This window comes from Acinonyx jubatus, chromosome C2 (assembly GCF_027475565.1).
Source record: "Acinonyx jubatus isolate Ajub_Pintada_27869175 chromosome C2, VMU_Ajub_asm_v1.0, whole genome shotgun sequence".
Classification (NCBI taxonomy): Eukaryota; Metazoa; Chordata; class Mammalia; order Carnivora; family Felidae; genus Acinonyx; species Acinonyx jubatus.
In genome coordinates this window covers 87,628,986-87,653,653 of record NC_069384.1, presented here as the reverse complement: position 1 = coordinate 87,653,653, position 24,668 = coordinate 87,628,986, and the positions used below count along the sequence as shown (strand labels likewise).

Genomic DNA, 24,668 nt, shown 5'->3' with positions numbered 1-24,668 from the left:
CGGGTTCCTGGGTGGCTCAGTCAGTTAAGAGCCCAACTCTTGATTTTGGCTTAGGTCATGATCTCGTGGTTCGTGAGATCAAGCCCCATGTTGGGCTCTGCGTTGGGCTCTGCACTGATAGCACGGAGCCTGCTTGGGTTTCTCTCTCTCTCTCTCTCTCTCTCTCTCTCTGCCCCTCCCCTGCTTGTTCTGTCTCTCTCTCTCAAAAATAAAACAAACAAACAAACAAACAAACTTAAAGCCAGTGGGTGTTGCCACTTCTCTAGTTCTCAGACTTGCTCTTTCTCAAAGCTGTGTAGCACTGTAGTACCTGCCCTGAGTGGTGTGTTTTCCCTGGCGAGGGGACCTGGGGAATCCATGGGACAGACAAAGGCAGGCTTCCTCATTTTCCTCTCCAACTTTTTTCTTTTTAAATTCAAACCAAAACAGTGTGGCCTACTTAACTCTTCATGGGCTGATGGCTTTTTAGTAAGTGGGTGACTGACAGTGTTTAGGGCTGAGCTGCCCAACAGAAAGAAAATGGAGCCACAAATGTGAACCACATGTGTAATTTTAAATTTTCTGCTAACCATGTGAAAACAAAAATTAAAAAGGCGGAATTAATTTTAACAATATATTTGCTTAATATATTTATCATTTCATTATGTAATCAGTATTATAAATTATTAATGACATAGTTGCATCTGTTTTGGGCACGTTTTGATTTGAACTAGCCACATTTCTTTTTTTTTTTTACTTTTTTTTTTTTAACGTTTATTTATTTTTGAGACAGAGAGAGACAGAGCATGAATGTGGGAGGGTTAGAGAGAGGGAGACACAGAATCTGAAACAGGCTCCAGGCTCCAAGCTGTCAGCACAGAGCCTGACGCGGGGCTCGAACTCACGGACCGCGAGATCATGACCTGAGCCGAAGTCGGCCGCTTAACCGACTGAGCCACCCAGGCGCCCCTGAACTAGCCACATTTCAAGTGCTCAGTAGACACGTGTGTACAGTGGCTACTATACAGGGAAGGTTTAGACAAATTCTCTCTCTCTCTCTTAAAGCTGTACAACAATTTTAGGAATAGGCTAACTCATCTATCCCAAATTCTCCATATCAGGCAAGTGGTACACAGGAAGACAAAGTCAATCATCTAACATTATTGTTCAACTGGTCGGTGCCGCACTGAGAACTTGAACTCCGTTCCCTTGACTCAGTTCATTGCTGTTTTTGTTTTCTTTTTTCTAATTAAACATCTAACTTACAGATTCCATTTTAGAGGTAAAGATATGGAAGCTCAGACAAATGAAGTCACAGTACGTCTCACTGGGAGGAATTGAAAAATTCCTCCAAGAGTAAAATGACAGACTCCTGATGGGATTATGTGACAGGGTGGGTAACTCCGCAGCTCCATTAATACCATAAGGAACAATTCTTCCAAATTTTGTTGAAAAAGAAAACTGGTGTGTCAGGGGAAAATGAGCCTTTACAAAAATCTCTTTGTATTTCAACTTTAAATTGGTATTAATGACTCCTGGAGTGCATAGCTCTAGGCCTCGCCCATAGAATCTCTCACAAATGTTTGCTCAATGTAAGCACTTGGTAAAAAGAATAGAAAATTAGGGGCGCCTGGGTGGCTCAGTTGGTTGAACGTCTGACTTCAGCTCAGGTCATGATCTCACGGTTCGTGGGTTCGAGCCCCGCGTCCGGCTCTGTGCTGCCAGCTTGGAGCCTGGAGCCTGCTTCGGATTCTGTGTCTCCCTCTCTCTCTCTGCTCCTCCACTGCTCTCACTCTCTCTCTCTCTCTCTCTCAAAAATAAATAAAGATTAAAAAAATTTTTAAAAAAGAATAGAAAATTAAAACTAGCATAAATATTCGAAACCATTTAGTTAGACTATGATGGTAAAGTGCCCAGTAACTCAACACATTTTAATATGTCCTCCCCTCTTAATGTTTCAGATGAGAGAAGTGACTTGCCCAAGATCACACAGCTGATAATTTGTAGAACCCAGGTCTCTGTAGATTGCTTAGTGATTTTTTTTTCAAACCATGATTTCAGCTCCTCTGATCAGACAGAAATGAACTGATAGCTAAGTAATATCTTGTGAATGGAGGAAATTTGGAACCTCAAGATATGACATCTAAACTGGAAATTTGGGAAAGCATTTGTGGAGATAGAGACCTATCTGTTTCTTGAGAGTGCTATTAAAAAGCTAGGGGAATGCAGTTACACAGTTAGTCTGGACTTGTTCCAGTGCCCTGGTATTTTTTGAATTTCCCCATGAACACCTCCCTTGAGGAACATACCGCACTTGGTACCTCAGGATGCCTTCTGCAGATGCAGTTGACAAAGTGGCAGGACATCTGCGGGGGTGTGTATCTGAGACAGCCCAGGGGCTCATTCAAGACACTCTTGCTTTTTGACTCTTGGGTTCGACTCATTCTTGCTCTTTTTCTTGAGCCTGAAAAGTGCCTAGCACTGTACCTGGACAACTTTCGGGATGGAGTTATTTCTGCCCAGACACACTTCTAGGCCCCAGGCTGCCGGTTGTTGAGCACTGACCCCGTGTTCCAGATATCCGAGGGTATGTTTGTGGAAGCCAGGGCTGTGGCAGCAAGGGCTCTGGAGTGGCATACGTGCTGAGAAATTTGATGAAATCAGGGCACCATATAAGTTGGTGTAGCACAGTGATGTTGCTCTGAGAAGTGAGGTGGAAGAAAATATCCCCAGGATAAAAAAGAACAGGATGAAAAATCCTGGCTAAAAAACAAGATATGGATTTTTCCTTCCCAGACAGATTGTTAAATAGGCTTTACTTGTTCAGTGGGGTCTGGTAATGAAAGTTGACAGGATATTAAGGTTATTTCAGGTTCTACTGTCTCCCAGGGTCACAAAAGCCTTCTGTTATGCATGTTAATCCATCTCAGGGTTCCTGCCAGGAGCTGCCTAAGTAGGGCAATCAGTTTAGTATGTACCCTTCCCCTTTCCAGTTTGGTTGAGAGGCAAAACCTACCAATTAGCAGAATATGTATTGAAAATCAAGTGATGTTTTTCTATTCTAAAGACATAGTGCCAAAATTTGTGATTAATCAACGATTAATTCAACTGCTATTTCCTCAGAAATGCAAAGCAAGAAGAAAGCAATCCCTTCCTTCTCTCCCCCTTTCTTTTTTGGTGCGTGTGCATGCATGCATGCACATGTGTACATTTGTGTGCATATATAAAACTGCATGGTGAATTTAGACTCACAGACTGGAAATACTGGTTGGCTCTTGCCAAGCCCAGCTCATATGCTATCTTCCCCCATCTTCAGGCATATCATTTTCTTATTTGCAAACTCCCACCAACTATCCCATTAGCTATAGAAGGGGAAACATCACAAAGAAAACACTGGAGATGTAATTAAATCTTGTTGAAGAGGAGATTACAGAAGTGTCTCTAAAACTAATCCATTACTAATTGTGGTGTGTCCCCACCAACAGACATTACTCCGGATGATGCTTTCAAATAGATTATAGGGGCACCTGGGTGGCTCATTTGTTTAAGCATCCAACTTAGGCTCAGGTCATGATCTCACCACTCCTGAGTTCAAGCCCCACATCGGGGTCTGTGCTGACAGCTCAGAGCCTGGAGCCTGCTTTGGATTCTGTGTCTCCCTCACTCTCTGCCCCTCCCCCACTCGCAATTTGTCTCTCTCTCTCTCTCAAAAATAAATAAACATTAAAAAAATAAGGGGATTATAAACTTCTTGTGGTTATAAAATAACCAGAACAACCTATTTTGCAAAGCGGTGTTGTTTCAACCTTAAGCTAATGTATTCTGCACAACCAATGACAATAGTGGAAAAAGCAAGAACTTTAGAATTCATTTGATTGGGTTAGAATCCCAGCTTTGCCAGATACTTAGTGTGGACCACAAGCAATTTACTAATCTCTCTAAGCCCCAATTTCCTCATGTTTAAATTGTGAATGATTGTACCTATATCTTAGGATTCTTAAAGATAAATGATACATGTACAATGTTTGGCTCTAGAATTGGTGATCTATTAATGGTTACTATGGTAAAATGAAGACAAAATTCAACATTAGTTCTAGTAAATTGTTACCACCTTTTGTCTGCTTGTTGAGCCTTGGTGGCAGTATACCAGAGAAAGGATGCTATATGCCCAAACCTAAGTGGTCAACACAGAAGACAAAAATACCTCTTTCTACCCACATTTATCTTTGAGCAAAGCTATAAAAGCGAGTTCTATTCTCTTTTCTCTTGATAAAAGCAAAATGTATTCACTCTAAGTGGCTATTAGAGGACCAATCTCTGTACAGCCCATTCTATATAATAGGTACTCAAAACTCATTCACTCTATAATGGCTTAATATTTTCTGTACAGTGACTAGTGGTGGTGTAGGCTCCTAATAAAACATTGCATCAACTCCTGAACCTCTGAATCTTTGAAGCAGATGTTTTCCTAACATTCTGTAAATACTCCAATCATCTCAAACTGCTGGGATTTCACCTTTGTACCATTTTTAGAAATGTGCCCATTGAGTAATGGGCCTGTCTAATCTGTTTGACGTTTATTGGTACTGCAAGTGTAGCAAGGTTGGGAGATGTAGCAGAGCAAATTCTAAATAAATCAACAGAAGAAACCAAACTAAATCACAGGGGGAAATTACAGTGTCCAAATCATTTATACACTAGTGATTACCATTTCACCTGGGTCCAACTGATGTCACACGAGAGTCTCCAAAGCCCTAGGAATCATTCATCAATCCGACTAAACCTGCTCATCCATGGTTCCACAGTGAAATCGACCAGTGCGGTGAAGACTTACAATAGCGTAGGGCAGGAAGATTAATTAGTGATGAGAAGGAACATGTGGAGAAGAAAATGGACTGGATTTGAGGGCTTCTGGCACCATTTCTGCTATCAGTTAGCTGTATGACTTTAGGGGAGTCACTTTACATCTCTGGACCTCAGTTTCCTAACAAGGTAATGTATGTATATCTCTGTATGTATTTTTGGAAGTGTGCATATAGGGGAAATTGACTGATTTTTCATAGTTGTAAAAGGATCAGAACCTCTATTTCAAATGATATGTAACTCAAAACTTGACACACAAAACGGATGAAAGCAGTATTAAATGCTTGGAGAAGGGGACCCAGAACAGACTGGACTTCTCTTATCATATGGCAGCTCTAAACAGACTTTCATAGATACCGAGAGCTCTTTGGACTAGGTGTGATTAAATGATCTGTAAGTTCTTACCAACTCTTCAATTTCATTTTATTTTATTAATTTTAATTTCAATTTTATTTAGGTCTGTGGCAAACTCACCCCCACAGGTTAAATGTTCAACATATGCAAATATCTTATTAATTTCAAATTTGTTAATTGGCAAATTATGCAAACAATTTGTCAAATAATTTATTAAAGTAGTTTGGCTTTACGTCTCAAGAGTCAGTGGTTTAAGGTCCTGTAGGTTTTACTAATTTAAAGTCTGAATTAATATAATGCTTCTAGTGTTTTACTTCTATCTTTGTTATCATTGTAACAAATGGCCAAACTGCATTGCTCATTGTAAACTGTAAGCTCCTTAGGGAGTCTGCTTCCAGTTAGAATGGAGAAAGTCCCAAGAAACTGTTGCTCTCATCCTAACAATGAGAATAAGTCAGATTATCTACAAAATCATAGATTTGCTTTTAACCCATTAGGGACTTGAGGGATTCAAAGAAGCCTAAATGAACTAAATCCCAGAAAATTCAGGTTCTTCCTAGAAGAGTAGAGAGAGACCCAGAGATGCTGTCATTCTGGTGGAAGTCAGGTGAAGTGACTCCAACACATATTGGAGTAAGGAAAAACTAGGCAAACTTTTGATGAAATTTTAACAGTTGAATTTGAGGTGGAATAATGAATTGGCATCCTGAGGACTTCAGGCATGGAGCAAGTCTGTATCTCCCCATTGACTCTCTCCCAAGAGGTTTCACCTCTTGGTAGTTTATAGGGTAGGCTATGAAGACTTGAGGCAGAGCAGGAGAGATAAAAAGGATAACTCTAAGCACAGGAGTCCCTCATTAAGTGTTGAGTAGAAGACCGCTGGGGGTTGGGGATAAGGCAGGGAGGCAGAGGGAGATCTCATAGGCACAGAAAGCTGGGGGTGGAGCTAGCAGTTTAAAACTAGAGAATGGGCTGTGAAACATAAAGAGATCTACAGAGTCTCAAGTGTTCACAGATTTCAAGCCCAGCTGAAAGGAAAGTCCCCATTCTGCCCACAAAACATATAAAACCAATAGTGAACTGAATAGGATTGTGGAAAAGACAAGACCCCACTCAGCTAAGGGTTAGATTGAACTAAGCGCATGATACTAGTAGCCTGACAGAAGAAAAGAGATATCCTTTCTGGGTGAGGGAGTAGTACAAATATTATATATTTAAAAATATTTTTTAATCAAAGTATGGTTGACACATTACATTAGTTTCAGGTGTACCACACAGTTGATTTGACAAGTCTATAGGTTATGCTGGGTTCACCACAAATGTAACTACCATCTGTCGCCATACAGCACTATATATAATATCACTGACTGTGTTTTCCATGCTCTACCTTTTATTTCTGTGACTTATTCATTCCATAACTGAAAGCGTGTACCTCCCATTCTTCACCCATTTCGCCCATCCCTCTCATCCCTCTTCCCTCTGGCAACCATCAGGTTGTTATTTGTACTTATGAGTCTGTTTCTGCTTTTTGTATATTTGCTTTGTTTTTTAGATTCCACATATAAGTGAAATCATATGATGATTGTCTTTCTTTGGCTTATTTCACTTAGCATAATACTCTTTAGGTTCTTCTATGTTGTCACAAATGGCAAGATCTCATTCTTTTTTATGGATAAGTAATATTGTATGTATGTATATATACTACATCATTTTTATCCATTCATCTATCAGTGGACACTTGGGTTGCTTCTGTATCTTGGCTATTGTAAATAATGCTGCAATAAACATAGGAATGCATATTATCTTTTTAAATTAGTGCTTTTGTTTTCTGGGGGAAACACCCACTAGTAGAATTACTGGATCAAAAGGTATTTCTGTTTTTAACTTTTTGAGAAAACTCCATACTATCTTCTGCAGTGGCTGCCTCAGTTTGCGTTCCTACCAACAGCGTAAGAGGGTCCCCTTTCTCCACATCCTCACCAACACCTGTTTTTCGTGTGTGTGTGTGTGTGTATGTGTGTGTGTGTGTGTGTGTTTAGCCATTCTGACAGAAGTAAGGTGATGTCTCATGTGGTTTTTACTTGCATTTCCCTGAGGACTAGTGATATTGAGTGTCTTTTTATGTGTTGGTTTGCCATCTGTATGTCTTCTTTGGAAAAATGTCTGTTCAGGTCCTCCATTTTTAATTAGATTAGTTGTGGAGTTTTTTGGTGTTGAGTTGTATAAGTTATTTATATACTTTGTATTTAACCCCTTATTGGATATATTATTTGCAAAATATCTATCATTCAGTAGGTTGCCTTCTCATTCTGTTGGTGGTTTCCTTCATCGTGCAGAAGTTTTTTATTTTGGTGGAGTCCCAATACTTTAATTTTGCTTTTGTTTCCTTTGCCTAAGGAGACATATCTAGAAAAATATTATGAAGGCCACTGTCAAAGAAATTACTGCCTATGATTTCTGCTAGCAATTTTATGGCTTTATGTCTCACATTCGCATCCTTAATACATTTTCAGTTTATTTTTGTGTACGGTGTAAGAAAGTGGTCCAGTTTTGTTCTTTTATATGTCGCTGTTCAGTTTTTTTCAGCACCATTTATTGAAGAGACTGTCGCTTCCCCATTGTATATTCTTGCTTTTTTTGTTGTAGCTTAATGGACCATATAAGCATATAAAGGGGTTTATTTCGGGGCTCTCTATTCTTTTCCATGTGCCTGTTTTTGTGTCAGTACAATACTGATTTGATTAGTACAGCCTTGTGGGATATCTTGAAATTGGGGATTGTGATACCCCCAGCTTCGCTCTTCTTTGTCAAGACTGCTTTTGCTCTTTGGGCTCTTTTCTTGTTCCACGTAAATTTTAGTTATTATTTGTTCTAGTTCTGTGAAAAATGTTGTTGGTATTGTGATAGGGAGATTGTACTGGATCTGTAGATTGATCTGGGTAGTGTGGACATTTTAACAATATTCTTCCAATCCATGAGCATGGAATATCTTTCCATTTGTTCATGTCATCTTTAGTTTTTTTCATGAGTGGCTTACAGTTTCCAGAGTACAGGTTTTTCACATCCTTGGTTAAGTTTATTCCTAGATATTTTATTCTTTTTGGGGCAATTGCAAATGGACTCATTTTCTTAATTTCTCTTTCTGTCACTTTTTTATCAGTATATATAAATGCAACATATTTCTATTCATTAACTTTATATCATACAACTGTACTGATTTCATTTATTCTAATGGTTTTGGCGGAGTCTTTAGGGTTTTCTACATATAGCATCATGTCATCTGCAAATATTACTGACTTCAGTATCCACCATTCTTCTATATATAATGTTCAGCATTCAATAAAAAAACACAAAACATGTAAAGAAACTGGAAAATGTTAACCGTAACTATCAGAAAAAAGATAGTAGGAGCAAATTGGTACATGTCCCAGATGTTAAAATTTTCAAGAAAAGGACTTTAACATAACCATATAGAAGCAAAAATAGTTTTTTCAACAAATGATGCAGAAATAGCTGAACATCCAAGTAGGAAAAAAAGAATCTAGTCATAGACCTTATACCCTTCACAAAAATTAACTCAAAATAAATAGACCTAAACATAAAATGCAAAACTATAATATTCCTCAAAGGTAAGAAAGAAGAAAAACCAAGAATACCTTGGGCATGGTGATGCCTTTTTAGATACAACACCAAAGCCATGATCTGTGAAAGAAAAAATTGATAAGTTAGATTTTATTAAGATTAAAAACTTCTACTCTGCAAAAGACGAGGTCAATAGAGTAAGACAGGTCATAGACTGGGAGAAAATATTTGTAAAAGACACATCTGCTAAAAGACTGATAGATAAAATACACAGATAAATCTTAAAAGTTAACAAAAAAACAACATTAAAAAATGGATCAAAGACCTTATTAGATACCTCACTACAGAAAATACACAGATGGCAAATAAACACGTGAAAAATGTTCCATGTCATATGTCACAGAAAGGCAAATTAGAACAATGAGATACCACTTCATACCAATTAGAGTGGCCTGAATACTGGACAATGACAATACCAAACGCTGGTGAGGATACGGAGCCACAGAAGCTTTCATTCATCGCCGGCAAGAATGCAAAATGGTTCAGCCACTTTGCAAGGCACTGTGACGGTCTCTTATAAAGCTAACATACACTTACCATACAATCTAGCAATCACACTTCTTTATATTTACCCAGAGGAATCGACAACTTATGTCTACACTGAAGCCTTCATGTGAATATTTATAGCAGCTTTATTGATAATTGCCAAAACTTGGAAGCAACCAAGATGTCCTTCAGCAGGTGAATGGATAAATAAACTGTGGTACATCTGGGCAATGGAATATTATTTAGTGCTAAAAGGAAGTGAGTTTATTAAGCCATAAAAAGACATAGATGAATCTTAAATGCATATTACTAAGTGAAAGAAGCCAATCTGAAAGTCTATTGTACGATTTCAAATATATGCCATTCTGCAAAAGGTAAAACTATAGAAATTGTAAAAAGATCAGTGATTACCAGGGGTTGGCTGTGAGAGGGATGGGTAGGCAGAGCCCAGAGAGCCTTTAGAGCAGTGAAAATATACTGCACAATGCTTAATGATGGAAATGTTCTATTACACATTAGTCCAAGCCCATAAAATGTGCACCGAGAGTGAACTGTAATGTAAACGATGGACTTTGGGGGATTATGATGTGTCTGTGTAGTTTCATGAATTGTAACAAATGTACCACTCTGGTGGGGGTGTTGATAATGGGGAAGGGTATGTATGGGGGGGTATACTGAAAATCTCAGTATCTTTCGGTTTTGCTGTGAACCTAAAACTACTCTTAAAAATAGTCTTTAAATGAATGAAAACCATGGAAGTATATTAAAATCTTAATGGAACAGGTTGACAAGAAACATGAATACATATGGGAAATGTTAGCATAGAAATGGAAACAAAAAGAAGCAAAGGAAATGTTTAGAAACGAAGACAACTTGGAACAAAGAATTTATTTGATGGATTTAACACCATAATGCTTTGTGTTACTTTTTTAAAAGTAGTTTCTCTAGAGATTACAATATGTTTATGTGTTACCACAATCTACCTTCAGATGATATTAAATTACTTCACTAACAATTTGGAAACCTTATAACAATATAATTCCATTTATACTTTTCTTACTCTTCATGCTTATGTTCTCATATATTGTAGTGGTCAACTTTTAGATTTGGGTATTTCATATGTGTGTGTGTGTGTGTGTGTGTGTGTGTGTGTATAATTCATTCAGCATGTTCAATCTTTCCTCAATCACTAACACATGGCATACAGCCATAATAACTTAATGTCTTTGTCTATTAATTTTATCATGTGTCATCTCTGGGTCAGTTTTAATTGATTGATATTTTCCCCCTACTTAATGGATTCTGTTTTCCTTCTTCTTTGCTTGCTAAGTAACTTTTGTCAGGCATTGCGAATTTTGCCCTGTTGCGTTTCTGAAGATATTCTTGAGCTTTCTTCTGGAACATAGTTATGTAACTAATTAAGAAACAATTTCATCCCTTTAGATCTTGCTTTTAAAAGGAAGCTTTATTAGGTAGGACCAGAGCGGCATTTAGTCCAGGGTTAATTTTTTCCCACTGCTGAGACAAGGCTGTTCTTAGTACTTTAACATAGGCGTCTGTCAGCAAACTTTTTCTGTAAAGGGCCAGGCAGTAAGTATTTTGGGCTTTGAGGGCTCTCTAGTTTCAGTCCCGATTAGTCAACTCTGTCATTGCTGCATGAAAGCAACCATAGCAGATACATAAAGAAGTGAGTGTGGCTGTGTTTCAATAAAACATTATTTACAAAAATCAGTGATGGGCTGAACTTGGCTTGGCACCATAGTTTGCCTACCCCTGCTCTAGTCAATCCACCATGATTTTTGAGGTTTGCTCTTCTGGCTGTGGGAAACAGGCACTGTTCTGGGCACTGTTTGCTTAAATTCTTTTGGGCAGTTTCCTCACTTTCATTTGCTCCTCAGTACTTAGTAGAGTATTTGAGGAGGGGTCTTGTTCAAATCTTGGAATTTTTCTGGTGGTGCAGCTCTCTCTCCCCCCAGTACTCTGCTCTGTGAACTGTTGGTGCTCAAGCTTCCCTGTTCACCCTCCTGAGTTTCCTCTGCTTCTGCTCTTCCCAGGCTCCCCTCCCTGCACGAGGATCTGTAATATTTCTCTAGGGAGTGAGCTGGGGCGCTTGCTCTTCTCACCTCCTTTGCTTCCTCAGGGATCACTAGCCTTCTTTGCTTGATGTCTAGTATTTGGGGAGTGAGTCCTTCCAGTATTTTAGGGGTAAGGATAAATCTGGCATTTATCTTTGCCAGAACATATAGTAATGATATATCATGTCCATGATACGTGAAGCCACATCTCCATGTTATTTTCCCCTAGGACTTGCAAGTAGAGCTTGTAAGCAAAAAATAGTCAATATCAGGCACACAACAGATGACGTTAGCCATCTGTAAAACTAACCCCATCTTAGAGGATGGTCGGGAACAAAGTTATTGAAGAAGGCTTGAGAAATACCCAGGTCCAGTCAAGATCACTGTAGTGTATTCTCCGAAATTAATGATAGCTGAGGAAGCTAAAATAGGATCAACTTGTCTATCTGAAGAATTTATTCATCATATTTATTTAATATTACCTGCGATGCCTGCATTAGGCCCTAATTTATAATCCCCTTGGTAGCAAAGGCATATAACTCTTTTTTCCTCTCTGTTTGAATCTAGCATCTAGCATAGGGCATAAGAATGTTTAGAAAGTTGCTCGGGTAATTCTAATATGTAGTCAGGTGCTTTTAATATGCCTGCATGTTGGATAATCCTAATTGAAGCAGCATCTCATATGAGACACCCTCTCTTCAAACTGTAGTAATCCAAAAAAATTTTTTTTTCAGTAAGTATTTACTGAAGGTTCTGTGTACTGAGAACTTAACAGGTGCCCAATATATACATAGTAAATATAAGGTATAGACCATGCCTTCAAAATGCTTACCATCTAATTGGGGAAACAAAACAAATACATGTGAAACAAAAACACAAGCTGTGGTGATTAGCTCCTGAATGCAGTGGACTGACTATACATGCTATAGAAGGTCAGGAAAGGAGAAAATCAGTGCAGGCTAGAACAGTCAAGGCAGTCTGTCTCAGAAGAATTCGTATTTCATTTCAAATAAAATATTCTGAACGTACAAAGAACATTCTTACTTGCAAGAGCCAGTTCTTTTATTCCTCATTTTAAGATGGATCAATCAAAGACTTGAGAACTACTCTACACAGCATACTCAAAGTTAATGATTTCCTAAAAAGTGTTTTAATAGCCAATTTATTAGTCTCTTCAATGTCTGGAAATTCTGTTCTTGGCAATTAAAAATTTTTTCCCACTAAAAAAGCGTATGTGATACCATTATTATTACTACTTTATTGGAGATGAAAAGGGAGAAATGTCTACATCTAAAACTAATCGTTAGTGTTATAGTTTTTGGAAACCCAAGAAAGTTTTGCCATAAACCCATCTCCTCCTTTGCAACATGTGCCTTTATGAAGGGGAAAGATTTAGTCCACATTTTCCTGATTTATTTTACCTAAACAGTGCTTTGTGAAAATGGTTCAGTCTTTGAGACAAAATTGCATGAAAGCTTTTCAGTAAGGTTTTAGGACTGCCTGTCAGAAAACCAAGAGATCATTTTGCTAAGGATAGGAGAAATTAGAGACCCCAATGGGGCTCCAGATCAGAAAGATACAGAAAGCTTTCTCCCTCCCCCCTTTTCCCACTTCCCTCCCTAAATGCCCATTGTAAGGCTTGCACACTTGTTGGGGGACCCTTGCCTTCTTCTGCATGGGTAGATGGAGGCCTTGTCTGGAATAGCAGTAGCGTAGCACATCCTGTTCAAGGAACAGCAGCGTCTGTACTTAGTGCCTAATGCCCCGAGCAGCTGTCTGGGTTGCTTGCCCCCAAATTGCCTTTGGAGAGAGGTAAACAAATGTGGACATCCAATGGAGTATATTTGAAACTGACCTCTGAGGCCATCTATTTTAAGCGGATTGTAATTTTGCAAAAGACATGGCCTCATTCCAAATGTTTATTTAGTGTTGAATGGGCTCCAACTGGCTGGTTGGTCCATTTTTTTTTTTTGATGGTGTTGAAAACATTAAGAAAGATACCAGTAATAGATGCTGGATGTGCAGTCATCTTGGTGTCCAGTGATTCATCCTGCTGGGTTCCAGAACCAAAATTCCCATAAGGGAGAGACAGGCAAAGAAGCCTGGCTATATGGCAGCTAGTTTTGTGGCAACTACTATTATTTCTATGCCTCGTACCCCAACATCAATCTTGTTTAGTGAAGAGCCTTCTAAGTCCTTACCAACACAATCCTTTCTCCTAGAATAGACACGACATGCAAAGCACTGAGCTAAGCTGTCTGAACATGATCTCCTTTTGTCCTCACAATGACCATAAGAAGGTATTATTACCCTTATTTTAGAGAGGTGAAAATTGCAGTTCTAATTGTAAGTTTGAAGTGAAGTTTTGACCCGAGGTCATTCTGATTCCAGAAGTTACTCTCATTTCATTTAATTTCATGAAAAATTCATATTAACCAGATTTCCCCTCTCCCCCATCTGTAGCAATTCCTTTTCCTCCTACCTATCCCTGAGATGGATTTTGGCTCCAGGATGTAACAAAATGAATGCCTGGGGACGAATCTTCTATTCTTTCATAAGCGGTAGCAATTTATCGTCCAAGTGCAAAAGAAAGAGCCCTTCAGGGGATCGTACACGTGACCATATTTTCCTCCACATATTTAGAAAGAAAACAAGCAAAAAAAATCACTTGCCTATCCTTCAGCCTCAGCTCACTTGCCTTTGTGCCCCAAATGTCAGTTGGCTCTTCGAAGACATGTCTCTGAATAGGACAGGACCTTGGGTTAAAAGGGCCATGGGTTAAATTAATGACGCAGTTGACTCTGAAATTGGCTCTGGTGTGGCGAAGGGGGATTTACTCAGCCTAGTTCTCTCGTGCAGTTTTGGGGCTCTTTCACTGAAAGGGATGAGTAGTCTGTTCCGAGACAGCTCTGTGGACATCCACCCCTAGCACCTAGAGTCACCCCCCATGGCAAACCATTAGAAGTGAAAACACGAATTGTTCCTGTGCTTCCAAGCCCCACCCTCCTCTCCTCTCTCTTAACCGTCTTGGAAATTACCTGCATCGGGGCAGATCTGTTTCTCTATGCAGCACTTTCAGGAACTTGAAGAGTTGCTGAAGGAAGGGATAAATTTTAGGAGCTCTAGATTCTAATTAACTTTCCCTCTAATTAGCTCTGTCACCATTCCTTTGTGAATGCAACCGTGACTCTTAAAAGCAAAGGGAGGTGCTGAGAGTGGCAGCAGCTCAAGTCCAGGAAGCTCACAGAATTCTTTCCCTTCCCAAGATTTGAAAGGAAAAATCACCCCAAGAATGTGGTGGCATGAGAGGGAAGGGGGGGAAGTGGCGATGCTTAACGCAAACTGGATGTTGCAATTCTCTACAGAAACAAGTAACATTTTTTTTCTTTTTTAAATGTTTATTTATTAAATTCCAGTATGGTTAACATACAGTGTTATTTATTAGTTTCAGGTGTACAATAGAGTGAGTGATTCGACAGTTCTATGTATTACTCTGTGCTCATCATGATAAGTGTGCTCCTTCATGCCCTTCACTGTTTTCCCCCATCCCCCACCCATCTCCCCTCTGTAACCATCAGTTTGTTCTCTGTAGTTAAGAGTCTGGATTTTTTGTTGTTGTTTTTTTTTTTTTTTTGGTCTTTTTTACTTTGTTCATTTGGTTTGTTTCTTACATTCATGTATAAGTGAAATCATATGGCTCCTGTCTTTTTCTGACTTATTTAGCATTATACCATCTAGATCCTCCCATGTTGTTGCAAATGGCAAGATTGCATTCTTTTTTAAATATATATTTAGTTTTTTATATTTAATTTTTTTAATGTTTATTTCTGAGAGAGAGAGCACGAGCAGGGGAGGGGCAGAGAGAGAGAATGACAGGGAGAGGGAGAGGGAGGGAGGGAGGGAGGGAGAGAGAGAGAGAGAGAGAGAGAGAATCTGAAGCAGGCTCCAGGCTCTGAACTGTCAGCACAGAGCCCGATGTGGGGCTTGAACTTACAAACCATGAGATCGTGACCTGATCCAAAGTTGGATGCTTAACTGGCTGAGCCACCCAGGTGCCCCGATTTTATTCTTTTTTATGGCTGAGTAATATTTCATTGTGTATATATACCACATCTTTTTTGGCCACTCATCTATTGCTGGGCATTTGGGCTGCTTCCATATCTTGGCTATTGGAAATCATGCTACAATAAACATGGGGATGCATATAACTTTTTTAAGTCAAGTAACTTTTTCATATATCAGTGAATATATTTTCTCAATATCCCCATGCCATGTGTGCCTTCCTTTCCATGACATTGAATGGCTGGCCACCAGCTACATGATGATCCAGTTTTCCAGTGCAAATCACCTCTTCTTGTTTCTCTCCTCTCCTCCATTCTCTTTTGTCCAATACACTTGTCTTCTATCTTTGGGATGTACTTGCCTGATTCTGGGCTACTTGCTGTTCATAATGTCTGCATCACCTACAAATGCTCAGTTCTTTTCTCTTTACCTACTGAAATTCTTCCTATTTCTTGAGGTATATTTCAAATATCACCTGTCTAATAAGGTACGTCACACAAATTCTCCTCCAATAAATAGTCACTGATGCATTTTCTTGGTTATTCTTGCTGTAGTTCATGGTTTTTACTTTTCCAAAATATATGGACTTTCCATTTTAAAATCTTTTTAATTTTTTAAATGTGTATTTATTTATGTTTTTTTGAGAGAGAACACAAGGAGGAAGCACAGAGAGAGAGAGAGGGAGAATCTGAAGCAGGCCCAAGGCTCTGAGCTGTCAGCACAGAGCCCGACACGGGGCTTGAACTCACGAACTTTGAAATCATGACCTGAGCTGAAGGCAGATACTTGACTGACTGAGCCACCCAGGCGTACCCCCCCCCCATTTAATTTCAGTTTCTTATAACTCATTCCGGTTCCTTCTCCCAGTTTATGGGTTATAACACATTAATGTGATCTTGCCAGTCAAAGGATCTTTCTCTGTGCTCTCTCTAGTCTTTCTCTTTGACTACTTGATTCTGTTCTCTCCACAGAGTCCCGGGAGACTCTGCATTTTGAGATGTCATTGCCATTGCCTTCGAAGTCTTCTTTATAAGCACATTCTCTCATTTTCCTCTTTCTATTTCCATGGTTTCAATTCTAGCACCTAGCATAGTTGCTGTTACTTATGGACTTATCTGTTCAGCATTTCTCCTCCCCCATGCCTTCTGCAAAATTCCCTCTCAAGTATTGTTTCTCTTCCACAACGTCACTTTTCTTCCCAACCATTAGTCATATGTCCAGGTTACCTCAGTGGAGCGTGCTTCTGAAATATTGCTTTTCTCCTTCTCCCACCTGTAGCCTTTCCCTTCAAACAGCTAGGCAGCTCATGTTCCTACCCCCAGCTCTGCCTTCTAAAAGCTTCTGCTGCCTCTTGCTTATACACAGGCCAAATGCTCCCAGTGGGCTGTCCCTCCTGCAGAGCTCATGCTAATGGAGCTAGATTGATGTCCACCCTCAGAGGAACCACACAAAAGCTCAGAGCCTGGGGCAAAACGTGAATCCAGCTGTGTCTCAGGTCCATTGCCACGCAGCTGCTCCCCTTTATGTGCCGTGAGGCCCTGGGTACAACCTGCCAAGACCACTGGCACCCAGGTTCTTAATCATTTATTGAGATCACTTTTGATTCTGAACTGTCCTTTTGTTTCCTGACGCCTCTGTGAGCTGTTCATTGGTGTCTTCTTTGCCCTTCTTTCTGCCTGACCACCAAGGACTTGAGCTCTTGCTGAATCACCTCTCATCTCAAGGACTGTCTCTTTCTCAGACTGCTCGTGTGAGCTAGATCCCTCAGCCTGGCTGGTCTTCCCCTTTCTAAGAATATGATCTGCCCTTGCCAGCGCTACTCAGTCTTTCAGGATCTGCCTGTCTTCCTGGGCCTCCTCCTGATCCTCATCCCAGGTCAATTTAATGATTACATGTTGAGTACTTGGTGTATCCAAAGCCTTGTGTAACTTGTGTGAGAGGTAAATAATGAGTACTCAAGGAGTTTATAATTTAATGGAGAGATAATTAGGCCAATTTATTTGTAAAAGTCAGATTGTGATGAATTCCATAAGTGATATTCAGGAAAGTGAAAGATGAAGTCCTGTGTGTGTGTGTGTGTGTGTGTGTGTGTGTGTGTGCATGCATGTTGAGGCAGGATGGTGGTGGTCAGGACAGTTTGTATGAAAGAGATCGCACGTGGGATTGATTTGAACTTGGATAAGGTCATAACCAGGGGAAATATGTTTGGAGGAAGAGTGAAGTTTGGCTAAACTTGTAGTAATGTTAATGTCCTACTCGTTAAATGACACTGACCTCCAGTCACTGAGGCAAACAAACACAACTCTGACACAATTTCCAAATGCCCTGGGGGTGGCACCGCCCTCCTCATGTAAACCATCAAAACATGGACATCACATCAGAAAATCTAAAGAGACCTGCTGAACTGAGGAGTCTATGCCTCAGTAGGATTCAGTGGGAAGCCACTGGATGTCCTTGAGCATGGGATGACAGACTCTAAGATACTCTCTGGAAAGAATTAGGATATTACCCTGGTAGTGAAATAGAGCACAGCACACAGGAGAGGCTGGGGGTCAAGGGAGAATGGAGTCCACAGTGATCCCCAGGTTTTCGCCTGATGACTAGGAGCATAGAGGTGCCATATACAGAAATAGAGAGGTCAGAAAGAGGACGTGGCTTCCGGGAAAGACGAGGAGTTCAATTTGGAGCATGTTGTTTGTGTAGCCCAGGGGGACATGAATGACTGGAGCGGTGCCATCAAAGTCCAGCAGCTACTTAATGGATATGAATGATGCTAGTTGAAAGGCTATTTTTTTAAGGTCTTTAAAACAAATTGTTTCTTAACTAAGCCCATCACACATGGCCACCCCCTAGTCACCTTGCCTCAGCCACCCTCCTCATCTGTTTCTTTCTTCTCTCTCTTTTTTTTTTTCCTTCTCTCTCACTTCCTTTCTTTTTTAACACTGAGCATAAATAAACTCCATCCCAGGTCAGGTCAGAATGTTCCCGAAATTGAAATTAGTATTTCGAATTAGTGAAAGACTGAGTTTTTAAATAAAACATTAGGTAATGGATGTACCAGGAACGAACTAAAAAGATGCAAGCTTTTCTCACTGATTTTAGCTTTATTCCCCGGTGTCTCTCACTGAAGGAAGGTCCTGATCAACAAGGCACGGGCCCATAGGATCCAGAATTGCTAAAGTAAGTTTTCTCCTCCGGGGGAGTCCCTGAGGAAGCTTAATCCGGCTGAGCCGTTTCAGGGTTTCATATTCTTCCCCTAAGTAAATTAAATCACCAGCACATCTCATCACAGAGGCCGGCACAAAAGCCCGCTATACCTTTTTGGCAAGCAGGGCTTGAAATGGAGCTTTTCGAAATGCTAAGAGCCTGCCCTCCCTCCCCCCTCCCCCAGCCATCTGTTTGGGCCAGTGGAGCTGTGGAGCTGTATCCTGGCTGGGCCTGGGGGTGGGAGGAGGTGGAGAGGGGGACAGGGCCAGGGTGGCAGATTTCATCCACATGTGAGCCAAATCAAACCCAAATGGGCTCCTGTTCATGTTTCTCTCTTCCGCTCTGTAACTTCACGTAATTCTCCCCCGAAGCAGGCAGTTATCCTATTGGATATTTGCTCAGAGAGAGTGGCTATCTACCCCCCACCCCCAACTTTGAAAGGGTTTTAAACGTGAGGGTAAAGGAATACAAGTAGGAACGCATTGGGAAGATACAGTAGGGAAGCCTTCTGTGGCTCTGCGAGCAGCTACAAATGCCGGCTTAATTAGAAAATCAATCTTGCTGTCCGGCTGATTGATTGCAAACCTCTGCTGGAGGTGGGAAAGAGTCGAGTCATGACGAGATAATTTTTTCCTATTACTAAAAGGAGGGCTAATGTACATCTCTAAGCAATTCAGCGTGAAGAACTTGTTAAAAACACGCCACCTTTTCCCTCTTGTTAATTGAATCTTTGGGGGAGGGGAGGAGGAATAAGAGAGTCTGCGTTTGTGAAAACTTACTATTTTTTTCCTCCAGAAGGGTACCAGGGTTCCAAGAGGTGACTTAATCACTTTCTTCAAGGAAATGGAAGTGTTTTTACGGGGAGGAGGATAGATGCCCTCCCACCACATCTACAGAACACTGACCTAGGAGGGTTTATATTGCTTGAGGAAAGAATTCACACTGCTGACGATCAGTTCACACTTTTTGGTGTGAAGTGTGTTCACCAACGTGCACAGTGAGGGTAAAGGTCGGATATTTGCTCAGATGAGGAACCTGGCTGGGAGAGTGTAACCTGACCAAGGCCATGTGGAGAGGAAATGGGGGAGCCTGGGAGAATGGCAACCTGTCCTCAAGACCTTTGTGTTCCCCCCCCAGGGCACTTGGCTTCTTAAGATAGACTCTCATGGTAGCTGACCTGTTTCTGTTGTCTCTCTCTTGCATCACATTGGTTCTGTGGTCTGATCTGCTTTTCATTCCCACCTTGTACACATCCTTAATCCAGAATAGCAGGTCTTGCTTGATTGAGTAGAGTTCTCACACTTCTCCTCTGCACTGGTCACCCTTCTCTCTTGAAAATACAAAGCATTTTTGCCTCAGTCATGGAGTGCTGTTGACGGTGTCTCTGTTGTTTTAACTCTTGTCTCTTCACAAATCTGTGTAAGGATGCAACTATAGCTCTTTCCACTAAGGTTGGAAACCACATTGTCTACTAATCTTTTTATCAGCCAAAAAAAGTCTCTTGGAAAATGCCTGCTGCAACTAAGTTTGGAAGGATTTTAGGAATTTCCTAGTTTAGGACACCAAGAAAAAATAATCTAGGTCTAATGGATCCTGGAAGAATTTTCCCTATTGCTTAGAAACTCTTTCTCTGGCTTCTTTTCTGTCTCCCAGTATCTCAATTGTTCCCTATGCTTCCAGCCCATACCCTTCTCCAGCCCACATTGGCCCTTAAACTTAAGCTAAAATATCTTTTCTCTCTCGTTTCAGTCAAGTTTTGCCATTCAGCCACCTCACACACTCTTAAACATGTCTTATGTCTGTCATATTTAATCACTTCCAAAAAGCCTACAGCCAACCTCCAGCTTATTAGTGAAATGGAATCTGCTGCATTCTTTGGGCAGTGTTCATCACAAACTTCATTTTAGGAAAAATATAGTGAGGCTTGCTTGCTAAAATCAAGAGAAATTATTTGTGGCAATGGTCAGACATGGTAAGAGTAATTATGCAGATAGTTTTAAGATCTCGTTTTCTCATTTTGGATATTCACTTCAGCATAATGGACTTATTTATTATGTAATGTTACACGTTTCAGAATGAATCCTTGATGGTAGACCCAGAGAAGGCATCAGCCTTCATCCCATGAAACCCACCAAACCGAAAGAAAAAGAGGGGATGTGACTTCTTGAAGATCGTGCATATGGAAACCTCTGACTTATAAAGGAAACATATATTTTATAAGGAGCATTGATCTGAGGTACCCGTGTTTTTTCTATTCTGTGATCCTCTAGGAGTGGTGCTAAAAGGCAGCGAATTAACTTAAGTATTGGGAGTAGAAGGAAGAAGAATGATTAACTCCAGAGGCTTTGAGAATTTGCGTGTCTGTGTTTTAAGGGGGAAAAAAAAGGATAACAATAAAATGTCTGCATAAATATTCTGTGCATTGTGAACTTTTACCACTGCTATCTTGGAACACAGTTCACGTATTTTGAGGTAGAGTATAATTATTATGATTTTTCTCCTATTTCAAAGGTCACGCTATTCAGCCCAATTTAGAAATCTGGAGATTGAGGCTTAGAAATGGTAGATCATGTCCCCAAGGTCACACAAATCCTTGATGGCAAATCCAGAAAATCCTTCTTATCTAACTCTAAAGTTTGTGCTCTCAACCTGCTAAGTACGGTATTCCCTGTGTGCTTATGAATATAGAAATAATTTTTTGTGTGTGGGAGGAAAGAAGAAACCTGATACCTGAATTTGACGTTGTCTTAGAAAATATGTTGCCTCTGGTTTTATGCAAAAAAGTCCATTGTTAAGCTATGATGAGGAATAAGCTGAAAACTGATGATGGTTTGGGTTTCATTTGCTCTGAGGTATGGCAAAACTCATAAAATACAGTTAATTCTTAGAAAAGTTTCTCCTTTACATATTAAATTATAAAAATGTTACAAATGTCTTAAAACCTTGAGATAAATTAGCCATGGATTTATGGCACAATAATATTTTTAAATGCTGCAAAATTTTATGGAGGGCTTCACATTTCAGTGGTATTTCTTTAAATATAAAGAATTCTATAGAAAGTCTTGAGATAAGGAATCTTCCCTTAAGCATTTCCATCCCTCTTTCTGCTCTGGCTTTGAGAGACATTTGGAGTCCACTCACTTGGTGTTATCAGTAACTTTGTGAACCGACTTAAGGTAAAAATGAAGACAGAATTGACCTAGAATATTTGAGTTTTAGAAGGTGGGGTTTGGCAAAAAGATTGCCTATTGGAGAGCAAAAATGGATTGCTTTAGGAATCCCTAGTAATCCCTTGCATGGTCTGCTGGCTGAAAGAGAGAGTCTGAAGCTCATCTTGCTTAGGAAATATTTGTTAACGGTTTTGGAACTGACAAAGACCTTTTTTTTTTTTTTTTTTTTTTTTTGCTAGACTGGCATTTTCTCCATCTGTGGTTTTCTGTTTATTTCTAAGTAATTCCAGATAATGATAGTAAATAAAACAAACAGGCAGCAGACCCTTTGCGCATCCTGGTGTTCTGCAAACATAGATGTATCATGTGAAAAGAATGTCTATTACTCCTGAAAAATGAAATGAAGGCTAAACATTCCCATGATATTTTAAATCTTACACACACCTCCGTTTCCATTGCTCTCCCCAATCCCACTTTGTTGTGTGACTTGGAAAATCACAAGGCAGGCCTGTGCAAGTGTCGTGCACCAAGCTGCTACGGCTGGCCAGACACGTGGGTTTGTTTTCTTGGTGGCTCTTTCCCACCACCAGTGAGTGAGGCCAGAGAGACATCACTTTTCCCATTTCACAGAGATGTTAATGACATAGCCAATATTACATAGCAAGTATCCTCAGGATTTGAGCCTAGGATTGATTCCAAAATCCAGCCTCTTTTCACTTCTTACCGTAACACTGTATTTCATGAACATTTTTAGGGACAATTCTATACTTGTCTCCTTTCAGAAGAACAAGTATAAGTCTTAGTAAGATTTTGGATAAGAGAGTAACATTGAGTAGGCAAGGTAAGACTGAGCCATTCATAGGCTCAACTAGAGATTTCATAAATAGCCACAATTGACAGATTTCACTGTGGACAGATGGCAGTTTTGGCTAGCATCAGCTCGATTCCTCGAAGGTAACTCTTTGCCACCAGTGCTGGTCTCTCTTACACTCATTTGGGCGGGCTCAGTGTGGAGTGCAATGGTGAGGATTCCTCTGGCTTGATGTGAATCTTAATATTTCATACCTTCAGAACTGAAATGAAAGGGGAAGGGATATACTTTGTATGTTCTTCCCTCTTTCTAAAAATATTGCCACAAAGGGCCCTGGAATGTAGGTTGAAGAGACCTATATCTGGAATTCCTATCTTCTCTCAGAAGATCACATTACTGTGATCATAAGAGACTCGACTTATTTTGAGATCAGATATACAGTTGGTAAATGAATTATATTTTAGGTTTGAGTTAAACTCCTTTTTCCTTCCAAATTGTCCCAGATATAACTGACCAGGCACCTTTCCACTTTATATTCTTGTTTATTTAGAGGAAATATAGTTCTTATGTTTCACATTCATTTATAATTAACACATCAAAATATTATGTGGCAATGAGCATTTGATGTCCCCTGGAAGACTCTTGGGGTGCTTTTGATAAGATTTACTTCTTATAATTAGGAAATTATATTATGTCTGGAGACAAAGTTTCCAAAGGGCCCAGGTTAATTCAAAGCTTCATTCAGGGTTATGGAAAGCTGAGTTTGGAAGAGTGATTTTGAATAATTAACTACTCTCCAAAACTACCTGTGAAGACTGCTGGATAAGAGATTACTAGACTCCTCAAACAGCTTGCTTTATTGTCTCTTGTCCAACCACAATGAACAAATTGATAGATAAATTATTCTATTTACCAAAATGTGTAATGACATGTTTTAAACATTATGAGCTCTGAATACATAGTGGAACATTTGACTACATAAAAATTAAAAGCAAATGATTAACTGGTAAATAATATTGGCAACAAATATGCTAAGAGCTATTTATTTAACAAATGAAAAAATATATTTGAAAATAAAAATGTAAATATCCCATTAGGAAAATGGATACAAGACAGAAGGAAATACGAATGTATACACCCACGTAAATGAAAAATCAACATATGCGAAATATTTGGTTCTATTAATAGTCAAATGCATCTACATTAAAACAATGAGATCATTTTTAGACTAGCAAACTGGCAAAATAATGTTAAAATATGAAGTGCTACAAAGAGGTTTTTTGTTTTGTTTTTTTTTTTTTGATAGTCTGGTTGAAGTACAAGCCAGTACAATTTTCCTAGAAATGCATTTAACAATATGAATCAACATTCTTAAAAAAGTTCATGTCCTTTCATGCAATAATTTTACTTCCAGGAATCTATCCAAAGTTGTGGCCAAAGATTTATTGCAAAGGTATTTATTGCATTGCTATTTTTAATAGTGAAAATAAAAAAGCCAACATTTCTAATAATAGAGTTAAACAAATAATGGTTAAATAAATTGGGGTACATCGCAAAGACTGTTATTCATCTACTAACATCACATTATAGAGTTGAATGTCATGGGAAAATGCTAGTATAAATGGACAAAGAGCAGAACATGAAAGTCTGCTATAAGATCCTAATTGTGCAAAAACAAGCCAAGTATGCAAATGCAGGAAAAGACATTTAAGAGAAACCAGTTGTTAATCATTTGATGATGAGGGTGTATGTGATTTTAATTTTCTTCTGTATAACTTTGTGAATTTTAAAAATAATGTTAGTTTTATAATTGTTAAGCACCACATTTTGCTCATAGTGATAGAATTCTTAGAATTTTCAATAAGTTAAAGTGGTAGAAGTAATATATTCATCAAAAAGTGAAATGGTAATTTTTGGGCTTCGCAATGACTATTAAATAACTGACTCTTTTTCCTGCCCTATATTCTCATCGCTGTAGCATAGCCACCTGTGAAAAGGTCTATGAATGGAATTTATTGT

The 24,668-nt window shown here is 39.4% G+C and overlaps 1 long non-coding RNA gene across 4 annotated transcripts in view; it reads left to right on the top strand.

Annotated features, from left to right (window-relative positions):
• Window positions 1–24,668, top strand: part of LOC128315234 (uncharacterized) — a 597,865-nt gene that overhangs the window by 379,097 nt on the left and 194,100 nt on the right. For all 4 annotated transcript variants that reach the window (XR_008297800.1, XR_008297802.1, XR_008297801.1 and 1 more), the window contains one exon: window positions 20,743–20,904. This is a non-coding gene — a long non-coding RNA (uncharacterized LOC128315234). The remainder of the gene's footprint in view (window positions 1–20,742; window positions 20,905–24,668) is intronic.